Below are 21,400 nucleotides of genomic sequence, written 5' to 3' on the forward strand. Positions count from 1 at the left end.
AATGAGATAGAGAGATGCGTATAGGGAAAAAAAATATCAAAATAAGTGCCAAGCAAAAAAAAAAAGAAAAAAGGTTAAAACTTAAAATGTTGTGTGCCTATATAAGCACGCAACGACAACGTGCCGCGATATCCTTTGGGTCTCATGCTGTCTCGCACGATACCCTTTGGGTATCACGGCACGGTAGATCCAAGAGAGAACCCTCCATGCATTGTGCCTCTTAATTAGTGGCACGATATGTACGTATCATTCCATGTTGATCGGCACGCTAGATTCTTTAAATTTTGCACAGCACACATCGAATATGACTCGGGCCAGTCGACCTCTTGTCATTTCGAACATGACTCGACACAAAATATCCTCTTGCCATGAGGTAGGATGCTAACTCCATTAAGCCAACCGTTATTTTCATAATTATGATGATATTTCTCTTGTAAAGATTGTCCAAGATCATGGGGAACTAACTGATTTTTTGTATACTAATTTTAGTCTACTTGGTATCAAAGTTATTGATTGTTGGGCAAACTAAGAGTTTTCTTTTTTCCTCTTTTAAAACATAATTTTTATGTTTTGGTTTTGCTAATGGGGTCCATGATATTAGTTGTCCAATTTTTAATTGCCAAATAGTGTGCCTATGTGTGCGTTTTTTTTTTTAATCTATAATGCATGTAAAATGACCTACTAAAAAGCTCACTTTAATATTCTTAACAATCTGATTTTTTTTTCTATGAAGGAAAGTTTGCGTTACATTGTCAATAATTGTGACAAATCAAATCAATTAAGCAATCCACTATATAAAATCTTTCTACATAGCATCCAACATATTATACATTTTCCTATGATTATATTTACTAATTATACTCACATAAATGTACTTTGTTGTCATGTATCTTTGTGTCTCCTCATTTGTCTCATTCTTGTAGACAAATTAGCATTAATGCAACCAATTGTGAACAACTGATGTTTTTGTCTTGTCTGAGGTTGTATAGTGTGCTTAGCTGTAATGTACCTAAAGTTAGTTGATGTTTTCTTTTTTCTTTTTCTTTCTTTTTTTTGAAAAAAAAAAGTATGGAGACTCTAAAACATTTAAACTTTTTAATTTGACAAAGAGATCCCTTAAACTTTATCAAACAATTCAATAGACAACTCTTCTCAAGTAAACTTACTAACTACAAAAACCGTTTTGATTGTTTATCGTGTACATAATTCTGTAAAACTCAAAATATAGAGAAATTTATTTCCTCTCTTCCAATTTTGATAATTAAGCATCACTATCAAAGAATAAGTTGAACGGAAATTTTTTTTTTCTTTTGCTTTTCTTATATGTTAGAACACAAAAAATAATTTTTTTTTTTGGGTGTTTTGAAGCTTTTATAAAACTATATACGATATATAAGACTAAAATGATTGTATAATTAACAACTTTAATTAAAGAGATGAACCTATTGAACTATTTGATAAAGCGTAAGAAGATTTTTTGCCAAAATTTAAAGTTTAGACCCGTGCTTACAAATGAGATAAAGTTCAAACGTCTCCATACATTTTATCCTTTTTTCTTGGCTAAATTATGAAGAGAAATGCTACTGGTACAACCCAAAGTGAAGTGTACACTTTACACCTATACCATCCAAAAGTTATTAATTTTTTAGTTGTCACATCAATTTTTTATGATTTTGCTAAAAATTATTTGGATTTTTATCAACCCTAAAATGGGACGGGGGGGGTGTAAGATATATATACACCCGTTCTTTTTTGGGTGTATAAGAATCATTTTTCAATTACAACAAGCCTGTTTACACTTTAGCTCCGGCCTTAATTACCTCCTGCATTAAAAAATGGATCAATTAGCAGTCTGTACTTTATCATTCTCTCAAAAAAATCAAAGAAATTTGAAAAATTGGCAAATCAGGCTGTAAACCTTCACTAAAATGAGATAGCATATCACATTGTTCAACATCTCAAGATATATTCAATTTGCAACTCAAAATATTAAACAAATCAAATAAAGGAGATCTCCTATTTTAGTAATACTATCAAAATTGATAGCTTATTGAAGAATTTATTTAATTCTTATGATTCTATTGCATTATTTACAGATAATTTTAAACTACAAATTTATTTTTATAAAGTTTTTATACTTAAATTCAACAATTATCCGAAATAGCTAGATCTACTTGAGATAATGATAAAGTGTAAGAGATAATTGATGTTTTCCTTTTATGGTGGGGGTAATTTAGAAGCCATTTGCCATCACATCATTTAGTAGCAATTGCCAAATAACAATTTAAGCCTGTGACAGTTGGTATCAGAGCGAGTTCGGAGCTGAGAAATCATGTCTACCTCGGATGTTGTCGTCGTTGATGTTGTGCCTGAACCAAAAGGAGGCAAGTGCAGCAAGAGCAAGGCACCACGGACTCTAGCGAGAGAGTCTGCCTCGCTTGAAGATTGCATGAGGCTGCTAAAGGATTTCGTTGCCAAAGTTGACGAGCATTGCTTTGTCCTGACCTGTCATGTGGGGATGATAGAGGACAGGTTGCATGTCATGGAGAACAGCGTTGCAGCTACCATGACAACTTTCTGTGAGCAGCTCGAGCAGCTCTGCCATGACCTTATCTGTTGTGACGACGATAAGAAGCGCTGATCGAGGAGATCATCGCTTGCAGCGACGAGGTTGACTACCTCAAGATGAGGGTGGCGATCCTCAAAAAAGCGATGGCTCGTGGCATTGAGACGCATAAAGAGTACACCCCAAAGATCCGCATCCCTAAACCCTAATGCTTCAAGCGCACACGTCATGAGAAGGAAATTGACTATTTCTTATGGCACATGGAGCGCTACCTCAAAGCATCGCGGTTGGAGGACAAGGATGACAAGGTCCAAACTGCTTCCATGTATCTCGCCAATGACGCGATGCTATGGTGGCAGCAGCGTTCTGCAGAGGCCGCGAAGAGCTAATGCAAGCCGAAAATTTGGAAAGACTTCATGTCGAGCTAAAAGCATAGTTCTATCCCAAGCACATTGAGTACCTGGCGCGGAGGCAGCTTCAATGACTCAAGCATATGAGGTCCCTCAAGGAGTACTCCAAGCTGATGCTTACCATAGCTAGAATGGCTGAGGAGGACAGGCTATTCTTCTTCCTCAACGGTCTCCAACCATGAGCTAACAAAGAGCTCTTGGTGAGGGACATGAAGGATGTGAGCTTCGCTATTACCTTGCCGGAGAAACTGCCAAAGTACGAGAAGTGGGACTTTACTTGTGGCAAGCCACACTACAACAGAATTAGGTTATAGGGACACATGTTTGGGACACTTTTGAGTAAGTGTCCCATTTATGCTAAAGTTTAAAAAAATATCTGCTAATGCCTAAATATAAAACCCAATCCAACCAAAAATAAAAGATTGCTCTACTCAACCCACCACACCCAGTCCATTTGGCCCGATTACAAACAAAAAAGAAAAAAAAAGAAGAAAAATCAATTGCTATTTTTTCTTCTCTCTTCACTCAATCCACTGAAATTCTAGACGAAGAGCCTTTCTTGTCGTCCTCCTCCGCTACCGCAGCCAACGAGATAGAGTTTCGGCGGTTGCTAAATGCTTAAATAAGTGTTGGTAAATTAGCAGCACTCTTTTAGGTTATAGCGACACTCTTTAACTGTCACTATATACCTAGCGACCCCACATATAGCAACACTTTTTAGAAGTGTCGGTAATTTTAGCTAGCAGCACTTTTTTGACATGTACCTACATTTAAAAGTGTCGCTATAGGCCGTTTTTGTTGTAGTGCCACCTAAGGCTATACAATATCCTATGCAAATATGCAATATGCTATGCAAATATACAAAATTTTAAAAAATATATAAAATATTTAAAGTTTTAGAGGAGTAAATATACAATATCCTATACAAATATGAGTTCGGCTACTATACTATCGATAGTTCCCAGCGCTTGATACTATCGAGTTTTCCGCTGTTAGATCTGTCCCTCTGACCATTTCCATCCATTAGATCATATTATTCAACCAACCACCCACTCAACCTTAAGTGACCACTATCATCGTAATCACACATTCCTTCATCTAAGGGCTGAAAATCTACAAGCACTCGATAGTTTTAATAGTATAGTAGCCTAGTTCATGCAAATATAACCTCAAAGAGAAGAAATACTAATTGTAGGATTTACAATTAAAAATTAGTTACAGATGTAGCTTGGCTTTAAAAAAAATGAGCTATGAGAAAATACTCTCTGCTCTTGAAAATGGTGCACAACTAAAAAAACGAGCGAATGTATTAGTATATTTTCTACACCACATGCTTCTTTAAAATTCTATAAGAAAATTTTCTCACATCTAAAATTTAGAATTATGTTACTATACTATAAACAGTATTAAGCACTTGGTACTGTTAGATCTTCGGTCTTTGGATGAAGAGATGTGTAGTTAGAATAATAGTAGTCCCCGGTTAGAATGATAGTAGTCTTCTAGGAATGAGTAGGTAATTGGTCGAATAATATGATCTAATGAGTAGAAATGGCCAAAGAGATAAATCTAATGGTGGCAAACTCAATAGCACCAAGCGCTGGCACTGTCGATAATATAGTAGCCGAACACCTAAAATTTAACATATTGAATTATGTTATGTTATATTTAAAGCGTATAATTCGTGAAAATCATAAATTTTGAACATTTATTTTTCTTACAATATTAAATAATAACATATTTTATGAGGAATTGATTTTTTAAAGCGACCTACATGCCTAGCAAATAAGTTTCAAATAAAAATAATTTTTATCTAAAGTCCCTTTTAAAAATGTTGGTTTTCGGCTTGAATAAAAAGTCGCTACTAAATTTGAAGGTTCGATAACATTGCGCTAACCCCCTCAATTATAGGCTATTTAGATTTAATCAACCCATTTTGGTTTTTAATATTAAGAGTGACAAGCTCCAAATAAATTTAAAAATTTATCAAATTGTGTCGATTATCTTAATCAAATTTAAAAATGATAATTTATTAGTAAATAAAGCAACAACAATTAACTATTAATAAATGATAAAACATTAAATTTAATAAAATTTTAACAAAACTAATTAAAATAACTCAATTTTTTATTTAAAAAAAGTTACAAGTAGAAAAAATATCAATAATTAAAAGTAAAAGTAAAAACTAAAGGGATTTATTTTACAATGGCCTATAGTTGAGGGAGTCTTAATATAATTTTCATCAAGTCAGATATTGAATAACATTTTCGTGACTATCTCCTATTTTTCTTTCATTATTTTCCTCATTTAATAGATAATAATACGGTGGTTAATTATGTGGTTCGTTAAACTTTCATTTACTAAATAAATAAATATAATTAAATTAAGTGACATAATATTGTCGAGCTTTTAAATTAAAATTTTTAAGTGGCTTCTTTATAGGATCCAGACTCAATTTTGTAGATTATATATGCAAGGTTAAATTTTTATATTAAAATGATAAAGATATATATAAAGCTTATCTAAACTATCACCCTTCTGTATTCGAATATCTAATATTTAAAATTTTTTATTTTACTAACTGTCATTTTAGTTTATTTGATTTGAGTCAATTAGTAACTTTTTAACTATAAGGCTTCAAAATCTTGTTTATATTTATAGATTTAGTTATTATGTTTTATACTGTTTACGTAATTGTAAATTTACTAAAATAAGCAATAAGCTTAAATTTATATTCAAAAAATTATTAAATTATTTAAATCAAATAAATGTAAGATTGGATACTAAATTAAAAATTAAAAAAATTTGGTAGTCGAATTAAAATTATCTGTAACTCGGATAAATTTTATATATTTTAACATGTTAAAAACTTAAAATATTAATCATCGAATATTAGCTGGGGCGCACACAAAAATTTTTATTCATTAGAGTCCACTGNTCAAATAAGTGTAAGATTGGGTACTAAATTAAAAATTAAAAAAATTGGGTAGTCGAATTAAAATTATCTGTAACTCGGATAAAGTTTATATATTTTAACATGTTAAAAACTTAAAAAATTAATCATCGAATATTAGCTGGGGCGCACACAAAAATTTCTTCATTAGAGTCCAGTGGACCAGGTCCAGGAAACAAGCTCTCCCTCTCTCCCGAGCTCCCACGTGTCGACCCGGTCCCACGTGCGAGCGCCCTCCACCGAGTCGCCACGTGTCGCCCTCTCGTCTCCGTCGCGTCCCCGCCGTGTCGACTCCCGCGCCGTCCCCGCACCCCGAACGGGCCTCCGCAGGTCATTTAACCCGTACTCCCCCACTAACCCCTTTCTAAAATCAACTACTAATTAATGTAACTCTTTCCCTCTATATAGTAATAGTAAAACTAAAATTATAATAAAATAAAAAAAAAATATAAAAATATAAAAATATAAAAATCCTACCCTCCGTCTCAAGTGTCGACCGACGTCGAAGGGTTCGCGTTATTATTCCTCCCCCAATTCGTCCCCGACGACGAATCTCGCGCATAAACCTCCTCCTCCTCCTCATCCTCCTCCTCCTCCTNTGCCATGCATATATCTGCACCAAGATATGGAAAACATAGCTATGATGCTCCATCTCCTAATTTTAATTGGGTCAACTAATGCATATATATATATATATATATATATATATATATATATCCGCCGGTATCAGATCCCCTCCTCCACCGTCGCCAACGATCCCCGCTCCGGCGTCGGCGAGGTGGAGGGGTTCCAGCGCCACGTCGCGGAGCTCCTCCTCGACCTCGCCGGGGACGACGTCCTCTCGCTCTCGTGGGCGCGGAAGCTCCTCGACGTGTTCCTCATCTGCTTGGAGGAGTTCCGCGTCCTCCTCTTCAACAGCGGCGCCCAGGCGACGCCGCCGCCGCCGCCGCTGGATCGGCTCCTCGCGGACTTCTTCGACCGCGCGGTGAAGGCGCTCGACGTGTGCAACGCCGTGCGCGACGGCGTGGACCAGATCCGAGAGTAGCAGAAGCTCCTCGACATCGTCCTCGTCGCCCTCGCCGCGGCGTCGGCGCCGCCGGAGGCGGAGCGGGGCCCGATCGGCGAGGGCCCGATCCGCCGCGCGCGCAAGGCGGTCACGGATCTCACCATCCTGATGCTCGACGAGAAGGAGGCGGGGTCGTCCGTCTCGATCCTCGGCGGCCACCGCAACCGATCCTTCGGCCGCAGCAACAACAGGGATCACCACCATCACCACCACCAGGGTGGCCAGCACCGCCGCAGCAGCAGCAGCGGCAGCAGCGGCAGCGGCAGCGGCGGCCACTACCGCTCCCTCTCGTGGAGCGTCTCGCGCTCGTGGTCCGCGGCGCGGCAGCTGCAGGCCATCGGCGGCGGCCTCGCGGCGCCGCGGGCGGGCGACGTCGCCGCCACCGGCGGCCTCGCCGCCGCGGTGTTCGCGATGAGCGCCGTGCTCTTCTTCACCATGTGGGCGCTGGTGGCCGCGATCCCGTGCCAGGACCGCGGCCTGCAGACGCACTTCTCGGCGCCGCCGCGCGGGTTCCCGTGGGCGGGGCCGCTGCTTGCGCTGCAGGAGCGGATCGTGGAGGAGTCGAAGCGGAAGGACCGGAAGCACTCGGCCGGCCTTCTGAAAGAGATCTACCAGATCGAGCGGTGCTCGCGGCAGCTGGTGGAGATCACGGACGCCGTCCATTTCCCCATGGACGCGGAGAGGGAGGCGGAGGTGAGGGAGGCGGTGGGCGAGATCGCGCACGTGTGCGAGGCCCTAAAGGAAGAGCTGGACCCGCTCGAGCGCCAGGTGAGGGAGGTGTTCCATCGCATCGTCCGCAGCCGGACCGAGGGCCTTGATTGCTTAAGTAGGCCGCACAATCCTGAGTAGAGAATGAAACATTACTGATGGGGTTTGAACGGAGAGGCGTCAATGGTGCACAATTTGCTGGTATTCAATGTGGATTCATTCAAGTTCTTCTTGGATTTCGGATCTGATGCTTATTTTGAGCTAAGAATTGGAAGAGGAAGGAAGGAGATGAAGGAAGAAACAGAGGGCGTATCCTTCCCGGATAAGGGTTAGAGACTTTTAACTCTTTTGTATTTACTTGATTGTTGCATAAATGTTGTGAAAAGATGATTGGATTTTTCTGAATTGCGGTTATGGCCATCGGCTGCCTAGAGTATTCACTGTATAATTCTTCAACTTTTGTGTTGTTGTGAATCACGGATGTAGTGGATTGCCGGAATATAGTTTTATTGTTTTCTGATGTTACTGTCCTTCCTTCTGTGAATTTTTATTTCAGAGAGTAAATGTATAAGAAATTTTGCCGAAACTGAATTAGGGATGAGATGCAGTTGTTGTCTTTATACCCAGTATCTGATTGATGGGCTGAGTCGGGAAATGATTCAATTGTTCTTCAACTTCGTGTTGTGAGTTTCGCTCGAAGTGTATGAAAAATGAGATTCAGGGTTAGTATTGTTACCGATGCTTCTTTGCTACATGTGGTGATGGGTGAGCTGCATTGGGAAACATGTTTGTTTAGGCATCACAACCAATTGCAGTGGTTCTGTATTATTTGTCTGTTGTTCTCAGATATCAAGAAAACTCTCTCATCTATTGTGAAAAGGTTTTTCTCTTTCTGTGACCTCATTAGTTGTTTAGTTGTGAAATATCTATTAGCACAGATTCCCATTATGAATCTTTCCATAATTTGGTTTAAAAGCCTTATTTGACAATCTAATGTAGGGGATGATAGTACTTGGAAGTTGAATAAATAGTAAATTACCGAGAGTTTTATTCTGGCTTTCTCTGTGAAACTTTATCTTACAGTGCGAAACAATAATATTCTTTTATCTGTCATTTGTTGCTCTTATCTAGACCTTCAAAAATGTTGTGTCCAGTTGCCTCTCTGCACAGTAGCATACTGAAGACAAAAGTCTCCTGTTAGGCAAAGTCAAGAAATCAGCAAATTCCTCAAAAGCCACGGGTTTGTTTAATTTAAGGATGAAAGATAAGTAGTAGAGGCGGCAATATATTGCTATATTGGGAACACTAAAGCGATATTGACGAAGTGAAGGACTTACCAAATGATCATTTAACTAATTGGAAAGAAGATGTCAATATTCATGGGCAATTTACCTGTTCAGGAAAGTTATTGAGAGTAGTTATACCTATGTGAATGAAATGTTTACAAGTGATTAAATAATCTGCAAAGTAGATGGTGATTTTCTTAACTTTTGATGACCGCACGATGCTGTCATAGTAGCCGCTGAGGTGTGATAAGCATAGCTACCCTTTTGTTTGAGATGGACAAGCTTATTGCATGAAAATGAATTTTATTGGCAACAATTGTCATCGTCATCATTATTATGTTGTTCCTTCCGAAGTGTGGATTGATCTCCAGGGTATATGTAGATGGCAAATAACATTCCATTAGTTACTTTCGCTTTCTGAAAATTTAACTTCTATTCATGCCCTTAAAATTTGTTTCTAGGAAGTTTTAGGTCTCCTGTACTTAAAATACAGGCAATTTTTGATCAATTGCGAATCTTCTTTATTATATCATTGTCATTTAGGTGAGTTTGAACATGTAAATATTGTTATAGTGATCCTATGGTGTCTAGAGATGTAAGTTCCGGGAAAGTAGTGAAATTTGTCGACTGCACATGGTATCATCATCATATGTATAATTCTTCTTGCACCTGTAATAATACAACTTCTTCGCTTAATTGCTTTATAGTGATTGAACTTCTGTACTCTTATTGCTCCTCTAGTGCCTCTATTTCTTTCTTCGTCACAGTTTGTCGTTAAACTCTTCACCAGTTGTTTTCTCTTCACCAGCCTCGAGTAAATCTATTATGTTTCGACAACTCTGGTAGTGTGCATTAAGAGGTTACAATACATAATTTGCATTATTTGCATTCCAGGATGTGGAAATGTTGTTAATCCTTCGATGGTACTTTGACATTCTGTGAACAGTAGTAGGGATATCAATAGGACAAGTTCAGTTTATATTTTACCAGAAGTGAAACCTGTAAACAAACCAGACCCCGAATCAAACGGTTTTGAAAATGTTGCAGTAGTTGATGATACTTATAGTGGTTGCTGATGTTACTTGACCTTGGTCAAAAGATTATATATCATTATGGATATATGTACAAGGGATTTTGCTGAGTGTGAGTGAACAATGAGATGCAGTGTTAGAATTGTTACTGATGCTTATTTGGTTGAGTTGGGAGATATGTTTGATTCTGCACTACAAATGAGTAATAATTGTTCTGTATTGTTAGACCTTGTTTGGTATTGGTAGTTTTGCCAGTATTTTGTTTTTCAAAACACAAATTCTATGCAATGGATTGTGTGGAAAATCGGTGGAGTACTTTCAGTTTATACATCTACAGTGTTTGGCCAGATTGCTTTGCAATCTAGCTAATGATGACAATGGTAGGAAGGTCCATCTGCTGGCACATTCAACTGCATAGAATTTTTCGTTATGAAAAGGAAAAATACACAATAATACCAAACAAGGCTTAGTCTGCTTCTTCCCAATAGTAGGAAAGTCCATCCATTAGCACAAATTTCATTCCGAATCTTGCCGTAATTCTGGTTGAGCATGCAGAAAACTCATATCACAATCTTATGGAGGGGATGACGGTGGACTCATTTGATGTCAAATGTATCTTACATTAGATAGCAATGTGATGCAAAAAAGAAAAGCAGGAATGTTGCCTATTTGCTTTTCAATTCGGCTTTCTCCAAACTTTTGCTTTGAACCATGGGTTGTACTTTTATTTTCTAGACCTTCTAAACTCTATGAATTGGCTTCTGCGCATTACAGAGGCAGGAGATTTGAACAGTTCTTTTTAAGTAGAAGTGTGATCAATTCGACGGATGTTCTCAAGAGAAGGTATTGCTGAATTAGGAGCATTGAGGATAAATTTGATAATAATTCTTTAAATTATTGAAAGAGAGATGTCGATATTTATGGGAATTTTACATATGGGTTACATCTAGTTATTGAAACTTGTAAAGATTTGTATGAATGTATATTTACAAGTGATCGAGTAATCTTCAGGCTATTAGTGGATTTGTTTCTCTGATTTCTGTGTATAGATATGTTCTAACTGATTTTGTTGAAATAGCTAGTGAACTGATTACTATGACTACCATTTTATTTATGATATACATTGTTATTCAATACATTTCTGAATGCATAAACAGGAGCTTTGTTGCGAACCCTTCTTCTCGTCGTCTTCGTCATTGTGCTGTTCTTTTAGCAGTTATTAGTTGGAACAATGGATTGATCTCCTCAGTCAATGTAACTTGTACTGTTAGTTGCCTTGTCCTTTGCAGATTTTACTTTTATTATGATGACAATGAACCTCATCCATATTTCCTATTTAGCCTTTAAAGATCTATTTCCAGAAAGATTCAAGTCCTCTTTATATATGCCTAAGTGGGATTTTGGATTTGGTTTAGAGGCAGATATTGATTGATTACGAATTCTTTTGTCCCCCTGTTTGGATGCATAAGCATCTTATTCCATGTAGCTTTTTTACTTAAAAAATTTGTAGTATCTGGTAAATGAATAGCGCCATCAAAGTTTAGAATGGTGTAACATATTAGGATTTCACATCATTTTCTCGCAATGAGATAAATCATCTTGTAGGTAAAATGTACTTGAAGTAGGCTGGAATGCTCTCAATAGCATCAAGTTCTTGGTGCTATTAAGTTTTTGGTCCTTGGATAAAGAAATGTACGGTTAGCATGATGTGGGTCCCCTAGTGTTGAGTGAGTTGTTGGTTGAATAGTATAATCTAACGGATGGAAATAATTAAATAATTAAATTTAACAGCGGAAAACTCGATAGCACTAAGTGCTTGGTGCTATCGATAGTATCCCAACCAAATTCAATATACTTTCCTATCAAATCATAAATGCCTAGATGCTAAGATCTTTCAACAAGCAAAAAACAAACTTCTTTCTGTATATCATATAAGAAAATTTTTATTTGGAATTAGTTATCATTAGATTACTTATTTGAACATCTAATCATGTTTTAATTATTATAATACATAATTTGACGTTTGTTCAATCTACGAGGCATTCTCTCCTTTGTTCTCTTCACGTAGTTGGCTCTATCTCCCTTTCCTGTTTTCCCTCTCCAGATACGTTTCTCTCTCCTATTTTCTCTTTCTCTCCTTCTGTCTCTCTCTATCATATCTTATAAGATCTCATAATAATCTCATATTCCTCTCTCTTCTAGGTAATTATTATGCTCTCAGGGCTCTAACTCTCATTCGTACAACTCTCTTTTTCTTTTTTGATCTTTCTATCGTATCATATATCATATATTATAGAATCTTACAAAATCTTCTAAAAATTTTTATAATTTTTTTTCTCTATCAAAATAATAAAATTCTTTTAATTTTTCTCCCATCTCTTTCTTCCAATCGTATCTCCATTTTTTTTCTCTATCAAAACAATAAAATTCTTTTAATTTTTCTCCCATCTTTTTCTTCCAATCTTATCTCCTTTTTTTCTCTCCTCCTTTTTACCTTATCCACCTCTCTCTCTCTCTCTCCTCCTATGCCTCTCTCTCTCCCTCTCTCCTTTCGTGTTCGCTTGGCCGATTAGAGATCTCAGAGCAATAGCGTAAAGGAGAATCTTTTTCTCCAATTGCTTTGTCAACTGATTGGAGATTTCAGAGTAATAGTATAAATGGAGAAGGTGATCGTGAATTAAGGCTTTGGATTATCTTTAATCCATCACAAAGGTTCAATTCCTGATTGGGATTTTTGATCCTATATTTATAGTGTTTATACTCGACTTTTTATTTTTTTTTTGTTCATAATATTTGCCTTTTTCTTTTTTTGTAAATTGGTAGGAGTCGCGTGCAAAGGGGTGGTGAAGGAGGTCCGAGAGGGAAAAGAGGAGGGGTAGCTATGGAATTGATTTGAAAGAATAGTTTTAACATTTTGTGTTGTATGAAACATTGACATGAGTAAATTTCTTATAATATTTATATATAAATACTCTAATGAGTATTTTGGATGTGTTTTTTTAACTGCTGCAAAGCATTGGCCCTATATATTGCACTAATTTAGAGACCACGAAGACCTTGTTTTAGTAGTCTCTATAGATGTAAATTCATATAATACTCTCTCCCTCGATCGATTGAATTATTGAGCAATAAGACCCACCATCTTTTTGAATGATTTCCTTTATACTAGTACAAGTAGTTTTATTGACTAGTGTTGCCATGTGGTGTGCTTATATTGGCCCGTTCAAATTCAACTCAATCGGCATAAGATGTGGATTGAGATTTATCCTAATAAGTTAAGGATAAAGATGAATTATATGTTTCCTTTTAGTTAAAAAATAAATCTCCTAATGAATATCTTAATAGATATTCTAATCTTAATCTCTATATAAAAATCATGACATTTTAAGGGTTCTGATAATCTATAAATATAATCAATATATTTCGAATTTTGTATCCGATAATCTAAAAGAACGTACGAAATAATTGACTTTCCTGCTTCTTTTCTCCACATTTTTTCTGAGATTTCCGCCGACGTTCTTAGGATTTTTGACTGTGGATATAGAAGAGGACTTTGTAGCACTCTTCGTATCCGACAACTTGCGATGCATGGAAGAAGGTGAGATACATTAGTTGTGTTTTTTTCTTTCTACTTCATGCATTTTTAAAGAAAAAAAAAATTACATGCACTTCTTTTTTATTTTTTTGCTTTGTGCATCAACACACACACACAAAGACCTCTGCAAGGCGGACCAGCCTGCAGGCCTGCAGCAGGCCTGCAGGCCTGGCCCGGCTACAGCCGATGATGGGGCCCAGCCTAGCTGCAGCAGTCTGTAGGCCTGGCCCGCCCGATACCGGGCTCAGTGGCCCGGCTAGGCAGTAGCTGGCATGCGGACCTGGTGCCTGGGCCCGGCCCGACCGCAGCACGTATGCTGGCTCGACCCGCCCCGCAGTGGGCTTGCCGGCCGCCTGGGCCTGCGCGAGGCCCTCTCTTCGTTTTTTTGATTTTTTTGGTTTGCTTATTTAAAAAAATAAAAAATATTCCTATGTGTTAATTTTTTTTGTGGATATCATAGTTTTTTTTTTTTCTCTTTTTATGGGATACACAACAATACACCAAAAAAAAATCTTTTTTTTTTTTTATGTTCTTGCGGGACATTCTTTTATGCTTGTATATCAGGCGTGTGTTGTTTGTTTTATTTATCCTATGTGGGTGCAAATGTTGATGTTTATGTAGCATATTGTGATTGAATGATTGCGTGAAATTTTTTTGGCACATAAATATTTGTATTCTTTTGATGTTTTCAACAAAATTTAATTTTGAAAAAAACGGATTCGACGTGTGCGGCATTCCTTTAAAACAATTCTTTTTTCTGATGTACATTTCTATAATGATGTGGTAGATTTTATTCTGCAAAAATATGTAATAATTAAGGCTATATAAAGTAATATGTTTTGCACGGCGCCAACATTTTAAAATTAAATTTTGGTACAAATGATATTATGGAGATAAGTTTTCAAAATATTTTTTTTTATAAAAGAGAGAGATGTGTTCTTTTAATATGGATGAGTTTCAATTTTTTGGATAAGTTCCAAAATTAATAAAAATATAGTAAGATTATAATATTTTGAACCGCTACTGGACGATGATTACGAGCTTAGCAAAGTTTTCAATTCTGTTGTATTGGAGAAATGTTTCAATCTTGTTATTTTTTTAAGAAATGTATCTAATGTCCAAACCTGATTTTAAATGTAGTGAAATTGCTTCCAAGAATGTCATAAAAGACCTCACCAGGGTGATAAGCTAGGTAGAAAAAATTATGAGATTTGATATAGAAAAATATAATACCTCCTAAATAAATAAAGAGTTCTTGAAACTCTCTCTGTCAAAAAGTTCATGCCTCCGGAAGGCACTACGACAGAGTATAAAAGGAACGTCTATAATAAGTGGCTCAAAGAGGATCGAACTACTCGGTACACTATATTGTGTGCGATACAAGACAACCTCATTGGACAATTTGAGACCTACGAGACTACCAAGGACATGTGGGATAATTTGAAGATTATTTTTGGGAAAAGTTCAACCATGAGGTGACGCGCCTTAATCTCAAGTTTCAATTGTGTACTAAAAACCCAAAACACTCAATGACTGAGCACCTTCGTGTGATGGGCGCCATGATTGAAACCTCAAGGCTATTGGAAACGATCTCAATGATGAGCAATAGATTCTCTCGGTGATTCATTCACTGTCGGATCCTGAATGGTCCCAGATAAAGCTCCTGATAATGCACAGCGAAAGTGTTAAAACATTTAACAACATCTCGTGCCATCTTGAGTTCGAGGCAGAGCGGTTGGAATCGAAATGCTCTATTGCTCTTGTTGCGCGCTCTAAGAGGTGCGGTAGGATCACCCCGAAGCGCAAGAAGCATCACAACAATGAAGCGTAGAAGAGTCGAAATCAAGCTCCTCAAGATGGAGTTGGAAAGCACTACAGAGGCAAGCGTACTGACAATAGGGATGCCATAAAGGTGAAGTGTTATAACTGCAAAAAGAATGGTCACTTCACTCAAAATTGTCTGAGCCGAAAAAGGTAACTCTGCCACTCAACTCACACTGTTTTGTTTGCTCTTACACTTTAGTAGTTCATTCTCTTCTCGATTAGATTGTAGATACAGGAGGAAACGAACACGTAGTTTGTGACCGATTAGGGTTCATAGATTACCATCAAGTACCGACAGTCACAGAATTTGTCACCCTTGGGAATAGCACGAAAGAGGAAGTCCTTCGAGTTGGTGCGTACCAACTCAGATTGCATGGTGGCCGCACTTTACTATCTAGGACGTGTTATATGTGCACTCGAAATTCGATGTAATCTGTATTCAGTTTTAAATTTGCTATATTTAGGCTATTCCTTTTATTTTTATTTTGATTGAGACCGCCTTGTTATTTTCTTTCATGATGCTTTATTCGGATATAATATATTAATTGATGGTTTCTTTAAATTAGATTTGGAGGATAATTTGTTTGCATTTGCTTCGTTTTATTTTAATTTCTGTGATGAATTCATTAAATGGCATGCTAGATTAGGCCATATATGTGACGCCCCAACATCCCAGGGGGTCATCCATCCTAGGACTACTCCCATCCTAGCACGCTTAACTCTATCTCTTGGATCTATCCACCGCCCAAATTGATTAAGCCAGATTATTAGTAATAGGACAGAGTCCTCCTATATACCCAATGACAATTCCATTCAACTCTATTTTCATCTAATGTGGGACTATTGGGGTGCCACAAGACTCCCTCGTTTAGGCCCTAATGTCCTCGTCAGCCCTTAACACACACAGCCGACGATCACCGGGCGATGTGAGACTCGTTTCACTAACCTTGTCATTCTAACCCTGACTTAGCCTGTCATTCACCGACCCTGTCTTAGTTTGTCATTACGATCCTACCTCAACCAAGGCTCATCTCATACTTCCGGTTGATGAACCAGCTCGGATACCAACTGTGACGTCCCAACATCCCAGGAGGTCATCCATCCTAGGACTACTCTCGTCCTAGCATGCTTAACTCTCTTAACCTTTTGGATCTAGCCACTGCCCAAAATGCTTAAACCGTGTTATTATTAATAGGTGGAGTCCTTTTATATACCTAATGATAACCCTATTCAACCTCACTTCCATCCGATGTGTGACTATTGGGTTGTCATAATATAGGTTAAGAAAAGATGAAAAGACTAGCTCAAGAAGGTCTTTTGGGGTCTCTCGCCAAAGTTGACCTATATGTGTGCAAGTCTTGTCTGGTTAGGAAGACATGTAGAAAGCCTTTTGGTAAGGCTACTTGTGCCATTCATTCTTTGGAGCTGATCCAGTCAGATATTTGTTGGCCAATGAATGTGAGGGCATGACATGATGCATGGTATTTTCTCATATTCATTGATGAATATTCTTGTTATGGTAATATATATTTGCTTTCTCACTGATCTGAAGTTTTAGATTGCTTCAAGCGTTTCATTGCGTGCTTTGCACTGATCGAGATCGTAAGTATTTGTTCGATCAGTTCAATGCTTATTATGAGTAAAAGAGCATTAATAGACAGCTCACTATTCCTAATACTCCGCAAAAAAAATTGTATTGTAGAGTGAAGGAACCGTACTCTACTGTACAGGGTTAGGTCGATGATGGCGCAGGCTCATCGACCCATAAGTTTTTAGGGAGATACTCTTTTGACTGCAGCTTACATCCTTAATTGAGTTCTTAATAAATTAATGCCTTCTACCCTATATGAGTTATGGAGTAGTAGAAAGCTGAGTTTTTACTACTTACGCTCTTGGGATTCAGGTGGATATGTTAACAGCCCCTCACATAGATTTAGGAAACTCGGCCCTAGAGCAAACGAGTATGTGCTAATCAGGTAACCTAAAAACTTAAAAGGATTATGTGATGTATAGTGAACAACCAGATGGTGGTGTGACCAAGATAAAGTTTAGTGGTATAGATGTAATGCTCCAATAGTCCAACATCGGATGAAAAAATAATTCTGATTAGAATATATAAGGCCTACACGCTAGTAATAATAACTAGGCTTAAGCATTTTGGGCTGGTGGTTTGGGCCCAACGAGTTATTGTTGCTAGCGGGGTGGGTCATTACAATTGGTATCAGAACCGAATACCAGCCGGAAGTGTGAGAGTTAAGCGTTTTGCGGGATAAAGTGCTACACTAACGGATTTGGTGGGAGCCACCTCTTGAACCTATAAGAGCGATCTCTAGAATCTCATATCACCTGGTAATTCTGGTCTATATGTGTGTGATGTGGTTTGGACCCGACGAGGATATTAGGGTCTAAATAGGGAGAGTTTGTAATACCCCAATAGTCTCACATCGGATGAAAAACTAATTATGATCAGAACATATGAGGCTTACACGCTAGTAATAATAACTAGGCTTAAGTATTTTCGGCCAGTGGTTTGGACCCAACGAGTTATTATTGTTAGCGCGTCGGATCTTTACAATAGAATTCCTAGAAAGGAAATTTTCAAGCATTGGTGAAATGCAGAGAGATGTTGGATTGTATAAGTTACAGGATGACGCTACTATATCTGCTATTGAGGGTGATTGATCACTTTTCGAAGTTGCAGACTGAAGTGTTAGCGATCCCCCTGCTAGTTTGAGTGCTTCCATAAGTGAGAGCATACCCCGAAGCCGGTAATTTGGGCCCTCAATTGTGTAGAAGTGAACACGGACACATTTTTCGTTGATATTTTGAGATCGAATGTGATATTTTTATGTGCACTCCGCTCGATGATAATGATCCTGTTTCTTATAATGGAGCACTACAAATGCTAGGTTGTAGTGAGTGGATGGCTGCTATGAGTGATGAAATGGACTCCATGAGCAATAACCAAGTATGAGAGTTAGTTGACCTTCCACCTAGATGCAAGTCTATTGGAAATAAATGGATTTTAAAAGCTAAGCGTAAGGCGGATGAGTCAATCGATAAATATAAGACTCGACTCGTGGCCAAGGACTACACTCAAAGGGAAGAGATAGATTACAATGAGACGTTTGTTCCCGTTGTGAGATTTACCTATATACGTTTAATTCTAGTCTTAATAACACATTTGGATTTGGAATTGTTCTAAATGGATGTCAAGATAGATTTCCCCAATGAAGGATTAGCGGAGGAAATTTACATGGATCAACCTGAGGGTTTTGTACTCAAAGGTTAAGAAGATAAGGTTTGTCGCTTTAGAAGATTCATTTATGGTTTTAAGCAGTCGTCGAAGTAATAGTATTTAATGTTTCATAAAGCCATCACCTCTATAGATATGTCCATGATAGAGGAGAATATATCAAGAATATGAAAAAGAGGATTCTATTCCTTTTCCTATCCGTCAACGACATATTATTGGCTGGAAATAATATGAAGTTGATTAATACCACTAAGGAGTGGTTGAGAGAAAACTTTGAGATGAAAGACATCGATGAGGCGAGCTATATGCTCGGATGAAGGTCGTCAGAGATTGTTCTACGAGACTTCTTGATTTGTCTCAAGAATATTATGCTAAAAATATTCTAGAGCGATTTAGGATGCATCATTGTAAACCAATTGACACTCCAGCAGAGAAGGATCACATGTCGTGACCAATGCCCTAAAACGGATAAAGAAAAAGAGCAAATGAGTAGGGTTCCTTATGCAAGTGCAATTGGCGGCTTGGTATACGCTATGATATGTAATCGGCCTGACATTTGCTTCATTGTTGGTTTGGTAAGTCGTTACCAGAGCAACCCAAGATCTATTCATTAGCGAGCGGTCAAGAGGATCTTTCGATAGTTAAAAGAGAACCAATGACCTCGTTCTTTGCTTCTAAGCTGGAGACTTGAGATTGAAAGGATATTGCGATACTGATTGGGCGATGATAAAGATGAACACGGGTCCACTTCAAGCTATATATATATTTATGCTTAAAAATGGAGCAATTTTCTGGTGTAGTAAGAAGCAGAGCTATATTGCCTTGTCTACCATGGAAGCGCAGTGCGTTGTTTGTTCAGCAATCGTTCAAGAGGCTGTTTGGTTGAGGAGATTTCTCGAGCGCCTTGACATCATGACTCGAGCAGATGAGTCTGTTGAGATGTTCTTTGACAGTATGGCTATCCTGAAGTAGGTGAAGGATTCCAAGTATCATAGCAGGACAAATCATATAGACAAGTTTTTACTATATTCAAAGACTAGAGGAGGTCACATTTAGACATATCTCTACTACTATGATAGTGGCTGATCTATTGACCAAGCTGATACCTGCGAATATGTTTCAGACCTATATTAGGAGTTTGGATCTTCGCAAATTAATACTTTTGTATTTTACGCTTTTTTAATGAAAATATGTTTTTCTTTTTTATATATTGCATAATTGATACTAGTAGGCACATGTTTCGTTAAGTCACCAAAGTCAGATTAGCCCACTCATACGAGTGATCGTTTTGGCACCTAGGTGGTGAGCAGGATGAGACTAGATAACTCGTGTGAGTGGGATATTATGAAGTGGATGTCTGATGCAACTAACTTAACGTGTATCTCAGGGTTATAAGAAAGTACGATCTTGCGAAGCATGTCTAGTAAAGTGCTTGGACCGATATAGATTAGCGTGAGGGGCTGAGATAGATATTTCGATAACACACCATGTAAGTCTTGTGACTCATTGCTCGGGTTGTTATCTCGGTTGCATTACTTGAGATAATTATGAGTACGAGAAATTTATCATAGGGTCATCAAGCCCTGTCATTAGAGGAGAGGAATTTGTGATGCTTGATTTGGTGTATGTTAAAACGAATAGGGCATAGAGGGATTTAGTTAGTGATGTGTTATATTAGTTGGGTGATAACTTAATATAGCACTCATGCATTGTGTTTCTTTTGTCAGGTTGCACGCTCCATTACTAGTATGAAGAGTAGAATGTATGAGAAAGGATTGGCCAATGTGGCCAAGTACGAGATTGTTGCCATGTGGTGTGTCTACGTTGGCCCGTTTAAATTGAACCCGATCAACATAATATGTGGATTGGAATTTATCCTAATAAATTAAGAATATGGATAAATTATATATTTCTTATTAGTTAAAAAATATATCTCTTAGTGAATATCCTAACAGATATTCTAATCCTAATCTTTATGTGAGAATCAGGATATTTTAAGGGGTTCTAATAATCTATTAATATGATCCATTTCTCCTGAATTTTGTATCTACGAGAATCTACGGGAATGCACGAGATAATTGACTTTCCTTCTTCTCTCTACATTTTCTCTGGAATTTCTACCTACGTTTCTGAAATTTTAGAGTGTGGACATAGAACAGAACTCTAGTAGCCCTCTTCATATCTGACAATCTGCAGCATATAGGAAAAGGCGAGAAACGTAAGGCGAGATACGTGAAAGGTCTAGAAGTATCAAGATAAGGACGATCAAAGAAAGCTAGTAAAACAAGCTAACCTGATCAGCTTTTGGCCTGGATACATTGGCTATCCAGTTTGTAAGTTTCCGCTGCTCTCTTATTCTAACAACTAGAATATTATCATTCTATTCTTAATCTGGTTTTTTAATTTAAATAGTTATTCCAAGAACGCCGTAATTTACATATAGTGCGTGCTTTTTTACCCAAAACAAAGAAGAATCTTAAAAAAGCCCACCTAAGCCTTGTTTCAACTGTCAATTAACTAGTTATGTCTTTTGGCTTTATACAAATGTTGCATACTGTGAATTCACAAGTTGCTTCAAATTCAGAACAAAATGCTTTACTTAATCTTATAATAAAACTCTACAATTTAATAATTGGATTTCAATTTTGAAATTATAACTCGTGCTTAGTTCTTTATGATTTACACTTCTCTACCAATTAAATACCATC

The 21,400-nt window shown here is 37.6% G+C and overlaps 1 pseudogene; it reads left to right on the plus strand.

Moving 5' to 3' along the window:
• Window positions 6,532-8,234, plus strand: LOC109711023 (annotated as a pseudogene).

This window comes from Ananas comosus, linkage group 5 (genome assembly GCF_001540865.1).
Source record: "Ananas comosus cultivar F153 linkage group 5, ASM154086v1, whole genome shotgun sequence".
Taxonomy (NCBI): domain Eukaryota; kingdom Viridiplantae; phylum Streptophyta; class Magnoliopsida; order Poales; family Bromeliaceae; genus Ananas; species Ananas comosus.